The 6,068-nt window shown below is 30.4% G+C and overlaps 1 long non-coding RNA gene and 1 other non-coding gene across 2 annotated transcripts in view; both read right to left on the bottom strand.

The window, feature by feature from the left end:
• Positions 1 to 4,966, bottom strand: part of LOC111086251 — a 7,159-nt gene extending 2,193 nt beyond the window's left edge. The window contains exon 1 of the long non-coding RNA XR_002610975.1: positions 4,619 to 4,966. This is a non-coding gene — a long non-coding RNA (uncharacterized LOC111086251). The remainder of the gene's footprint in view (positions 1 to 4,618) is intronic.
• Positions 4,967 to 5,251: 285 nt separating this feature from the next.
• Positions 5,252 to 5,332, bottom strand: Trnal-uag. The gene has a single exon. It is a non-coding gene; the product is annotated as a tRNA-Leu (tRNA).
• Between the last annotated feature and the right edge of the window lie 736 nt (positions 5,333 to 6,068).

Below are 6,068 nucleotides of genomic sequence, written 5' to 3'. Positions count from 1 at the left end.
CAATGACATAGATGAACGGATAGTAAATAAATACTTAAATTTGCAGATGATATTAAGGTCTCATATTGGGTGTTGCTAGCTGTGAAGAGGATGCTGCTGATTTACAAAAGGATTTAAATCATTTAGTGAATTGGGCAAATAAATGGCAGATGGGTTTTCATTATAATAAATGCAAGATAATGCATGTGGGTTATCATAATTTGAATTATAAGTATAATTTGGATGGAAATAACCTTAACAGTGTTATGAAGGAAAGGGGGCTTGGTGTAATAGTCGATCAGTCTCTGAAGCCATTCAAGCAGTGTGCTGTTGTTAGTGGTAGGGCAAATAGGATTTTAGGTTGTATCTACAGAAATATTAAATACAAGTCTAAAGAGGTTATAATTTCATTGTATAGGTAAGGCCAAATTTGGAGTATTGTGTTCAGTGAGCTCCTTACTTTAGGAAGGACATGGAATTGTTGGAAAGGGTTCAGAGTAGGTTACTAGAATGGTGCCTGGGATGGAGGGGTTGTTATACCAGGAGAGGCTGAAATCTCTCAAATTGTTTTCTCTTGAAAAAAAGAAGAGTTATTTGGATCTCATTGACGTGTTTAAAAATTTTAAAGGGAATTGATAGTGTTGATGTATCATCTTTTTTCATATTTAACAGTGAGAATAGTAGGACTAGGGGACACAAATATAAATTTTGTCAAGGTAGGAGTCATCTTCAGCTAAGACAGTTTCATTTTTCTAACAGAGTGGTTGGCCTTTGGAATGGGTTGCCTTCAGATGTTGTAGAGGCAGTAAATTTAAGTGACTTTAAGAAAAAGCTTGATAAGTATATGAATGATAAGAGCTGGCTTTAAGATTTTTTTATAATTATTTCAATTTAGTTTAGAGGATGGAATAGCCGAGATAGACCAATAGGTCTCGTGTTGTCATAGAACATTATGTTATTATTATGTAAATGTTCTAAATATACAGACCAAAATTAATCTTTATGGAGTTACTACTTGATTTTTAAGAAGTGTTATAACAAGGTTTGGCATTTTGAAAATTGTTCAAAAGACTATAATAGTAATTTCAGAAAGTATGATATGGTTGCTTGTTGTATTATGTTTTTGAAGAATTTTTGTTTATCAAAGTTAAAAGTTTGGAGTGGAAATGAGTAGCAACAATGTTCAAGTACACTCTGAATGTTACTGACTCTTCTAACAAAATTAGAAAACCAATTTCTTTCATGAGAGCATTTTCACACACCATTATGTCACCTCCACCAGCTTGTAGTAGCACAACAGTATAAGCCCAGATAAGTACCTTGTACATTATGCTTTCCTATTTTCATCAGCCATAAACTGTTTTTCACTGTCTCACAAAGATTCTTCTAATGTCTTGTGCATAGTATGGTTGGAGGGAGTTGAATCTTGGCTACTTTTGAAGGAATGAGTCAGTTGGAGCAGTCTATGACCTGTTGCATTTCACAACCATGTCTTCTCTTATTAGTCATCAGCATTTAACACTTCTTCAGTTTCACTCTAGTAACAGATGTTTTTGTTTTTTTCAATTATTAAAGTTCATAGGTTCTGGTGACAGACATATTGTAAGAGACAGTCAAAACAAAAAGTCTTTGATAATAATGCTCCAGCTAGTTGGACATAAGTATCTGTTTAGAAGACTAAACATGATATACCCATACCACTGCATTTATAGGGCTCAACAAATAATTTTTCACATCATATGATTTGTGTTACATAAATCTGCATGAGTGAGGATCTTTAATAAAGTTGGTCATTAGTGTATAAGTAGGCTAGTTATTTTTGTTTTTTTACAGTGGTATTCATTATCCTACCCATGAGCTTCCATAGGCCACTAAGATGTATTTGTTCAATAAAGATAAGTCATGCTTTATTTATGATACTTGATAATGTTGGATAGTGATAGATGACACCAGATATGATCTCAAGAAATCAACAGAGAGATAAATACTTTCTAGCCAATTCTGTATTTACTTTTTTTTTTTAAATACTTTAACAGTATAGAAGTTCTCAAAGACTAGGTGTTTTATACATCAGCAAATGTTTTTGTTAGATATTGTATATACTAACCACTATTTCTAGTGGAAATAATAAAAGGATCAGCTTTTTGTATGTTTGAAACAATGCACAGTAATTTACAAGTTACGTATTAGCCTTAGTTTTTTTCGTCAAATTTACTGTATACAGAAGCTGAATGTATGTGATAAACTGACCAGTAGATGCTGCTCCTTCATCTGAGATGATATCTACATTGCAACACAAATGATTTCAAGTTTAAAGTCTTATTATAAATGTTAGTTTAAAAGGCCTGGTTTTAAAATAAAATATATGCATGAGTAAAAACCTACATTTTATACATTGAGCAAAAATATAATACTACTTTACACTCACTTGATAATATAAAAAAAATTATATATTAATTGCTGAATCTAAACTGTAGAATAAGTAATAAAATCCCAAAATTGCCTAAATTTTTGATAGCCTTTTTCAGGGGTTTGTTTTTGTACTTTTGAACTGTGTGTATGCAGTCCACATTTTGGTGTATACCTAATACAAACTGTTTTGATTTACTAAAGTACATAAGTTTACACTTATGGCTTTTTACTCCATAACTTTCGAGCTTAGTTGTCAAAGTGTATCTATTGCCATAAAGATTCAGAAATATGATTTTTTCCTTAAAATAATTAAATGAGAATTAATTAATTTGTTGAACCTCAAGAATTGTTGAAAATCCTATCTATAACCCCAAAATGTCAATATTATTCTACACAGTGAAAGCTACTGTAGTTTTTGAGTATATCAGATGCAAGTGTTGATCTTTACAAATCAAAACACTAATGAGAAGTCATTAGGAAAGGGCTGTCAGACTAAATAAATATTATGAATTGGCAAAGATTTAAATATTTTGATACATTATTTAATCTTTCTGTATATTTTCAGTTAGCTCAGAAATAAAAGTTTTTAGAAACAACTATATAAAATAATCTGAATTATTGTTATACCATTCAAGTGATAACTGACAGGGTTGAACTCTTATATTAATGATTGAAGCATTATATATTTACTAATGTATACAAATTTCTTGTAAGATATTATTTGTTGTTTTTCCAAAGCAGAGAATTATCTTCAAACTAATATTTTCCCTCAACCATTGCATGTTTTACTCTTTGGCACATAAAATTGTAGTGAAAGATCCTGCTTGTTTATGACCAAATGTTTGTAATTCAAATACTTTAAAACTAAATGTTTCTGATAATGATAAGTTACAAAAGAAATTGTCTGATAATTTGGACAATTAGCTTTCTCATTATAAAGCATTAATTACTTTTATTGCTTGTTTGAAGATATTCTATGTATTTTCTGTGCAAAATAATGACTATTAATGACTCTATCATAATGATGATTTCAAACTTAAGATAATTCTTGGAGCAGATCATCGGTTTGTATAAAAGTGTAATTTCATTTCTAATTATCAAAGAATTTTATTTACTTGTTTTATAAATGGAAGAGTGTAATTGTTTCAATTAAAATGTACCTAATCTGTTTTGTAAAGTAGTAAGAATTATCTATTTACCAAAAATAAACTCATGTATCAAAAATTAAGATATGACCTTAAATAAGCACACAATCAAGATAGAACGACAGAATAAACATTTAGTTTCTGGCTGCAACTTTCTCATTAATCATTCATTCTAATTCACTTTGTTGAAGATTTATCCTTCCATTGAAAATGTATTTATGCTATCAGAATAATGTAGAGTTCTGTTCTTTTTTATTTATTTATAACATAACAATAATGTTTTGGGACAACATGGAACCTATTAGTCCATCTGGGCTATTCTATCCTCTGAACAAAATTAAAATAATTAAAAAAAAATCTTAAAGAAAACCCTTATCATATTTGAATATTTCCTTTGTATGATTGAAATTCTTAGTATTGTAACATACAAAAGCAGATATATATCAGAATACGTTAATATTTATACTTTATAGATACTTTTAACTTTTACAAATGTAAAGAAAATACTTTGCCTCATTATTATGATCACAATATTTAGACACTTTTATCTTAGTAACATTTAATTAATCTAAAACTAATAACAATTTTTAAATAATTCCACCCTAACTTGTATATTTTAAAACAATAGTAAAGCTGGAGTGACATAATTATGAGATCAATTTAAAAAGATATGGTAAAACAAACAAACGAATTCTAAAATGTTACACATTTTAGTTTTATGCTGTAGCTTTTTATTCTTGTGTAGAGTAGTCATAGAAGTTGAGTTTTTATATTATTATTTTTAAATTTCATGACACGTATACAAATAATACAAAATACACGAGGCCCGTTTCACGAATCCCCATTTGGTGTCTTGAAATATCAGAATAGAAAACCATTTTCGATATCATACTGAAACGCCAAAACTCTACGCCTTTTAAGCACCTAGTGACGCCTCTGGGTATATACTACATAAAGTATCCATTGTAAGATTGAAAATAATTGTTTTAGAGTGTGTTTTCTATTCCACTTTAAAAAATGCATAAACACATTTAAATTATTATCTAGGGCTACATGATTGAAAACCCTCAGTTTTCACTTACTTTAAATTAAAGACCCGAGTGCAGCCCATCAGTTAAATTAACAAACTGTGGATCTGAGATTCCTTTGTTCGCGCCAAAACACAAATTCGTGACTCTTACTGTGGGCCGTGGTTGCGTTAGGGAGAAAGAAGTCTGCTGAGAACCTGACCCACCCATGTCGCGCACAGTGACCGAATACCAACCCAGAACGCACGCGTTGGGTGCGTTATAAGATTGACGGTGAAATTCCACTATGCGGTCCGAGAAGAGTAGCCCAAGATTTGGCAGGGACGGCTAGAACAAACAGTCCTTGAGTAGCTTTGCGCGATATTCAGCAAACAAAAAAATTAAAATACTTATCAGCTTATAATTTGACTGTATGTAGAACACCGTAATAATGTTAACAAAGAGGACATGATAGGATAGGAAAAGACAATATATAAGAAACTTGGTTATTATACAAAATAACGATTAAGGGCTACCAATTAGAATTTATCACAAATATTTCTGATTTGTACCTAATATTAGTTATAAATACCTTTCAAATATTGAAATGGTTAAAAAAAAATAAATTATATTTGAATAAAATAATGAGTAGATATATCAACTAATGTGAAAGAGTATGGTAAAGAAATATAAGTAGTCAAAAAGTTTTGGCAGCGGTGGGATTCGAACCCACGCCTCTGAGAGACTGGTGCCTAAAACCAGCGCCTTAGACCACTCGGCCACGCTACCATTGAAATATTTAATCAATAAATTATATTTAAAAACATTTTGTATGATAAATATATCTTTTCTATTTTTTTTATAGTATGCCTCTTAAAGTAAGTAATAATAATGAATTATACTCCATATATACTTCATGATTTAGGAAATCGTAGGGAAAATCTATGGCCTGTCACGGTTGCCAGCTTTATCTATGAATCCGTCAGAGGTTGCTGAGGGACGCCATCTGGCAAGATAAATCAGTTATTTGCAAGATTTTCCTCTATTTTTTATATTTTTCTGAAACAACTATTTATCTTTTTAAAATCACGAAACCTTTCTTATAAAAAACGAAACAAAACTGGGAAGAAGTTGGCGAACTAGTTTGAGAATCGTTTAGTTTAGTCTAATATTCTTATTTTAAGTTACAAATTTTAAAATAAATACTTTCATTTTTTGCAGACACCAATACTAAGTAGAAATTGGTATAAAACTGTGTAGGAAATTATGCGTGATGGTTGTTGAAAGATATAAAAAGAAGTATATATTTATATACAGATATATTTATACATTTTAATATAGAAATGAATAAAAAACCCTATAACCCGAGTGCTTTCGAAAGGTGGACCTTTCTTCTTCAGGGGCAAACTGGGAAGGGTGGTGTAATCGAATGAGTGATGTATATATATTATTGAGTATCTGCTTGTTTGTTAATTTCCGGTATAAATTATTTCTAAGGAACTTCAGCGATACAAGTCTTTTCTTG

The sequence above is a fragment of the Limulus polyphemus genome, unplaced genomic scaffold, assembly GCF_000517525.1.
Source record: "Limulus polyphemus unplaced genomic scaffold, Limulus_polyphemus-2.1.2 Scaffold957, whole genome shotgun sequence".
In the NCBI taxonomy this organism is placed as follows: domain Eukaryota; kingdom Metazoa; phylum Arthropoda; class Merostomata; order Xiphosura; family Limulidae; genus Limulus; species Limulus polyphemus.
Note: the sequence above shows the minus strand (reverse complement) of the source record. Positions and strands in the feature narration are given on the sequence as shown.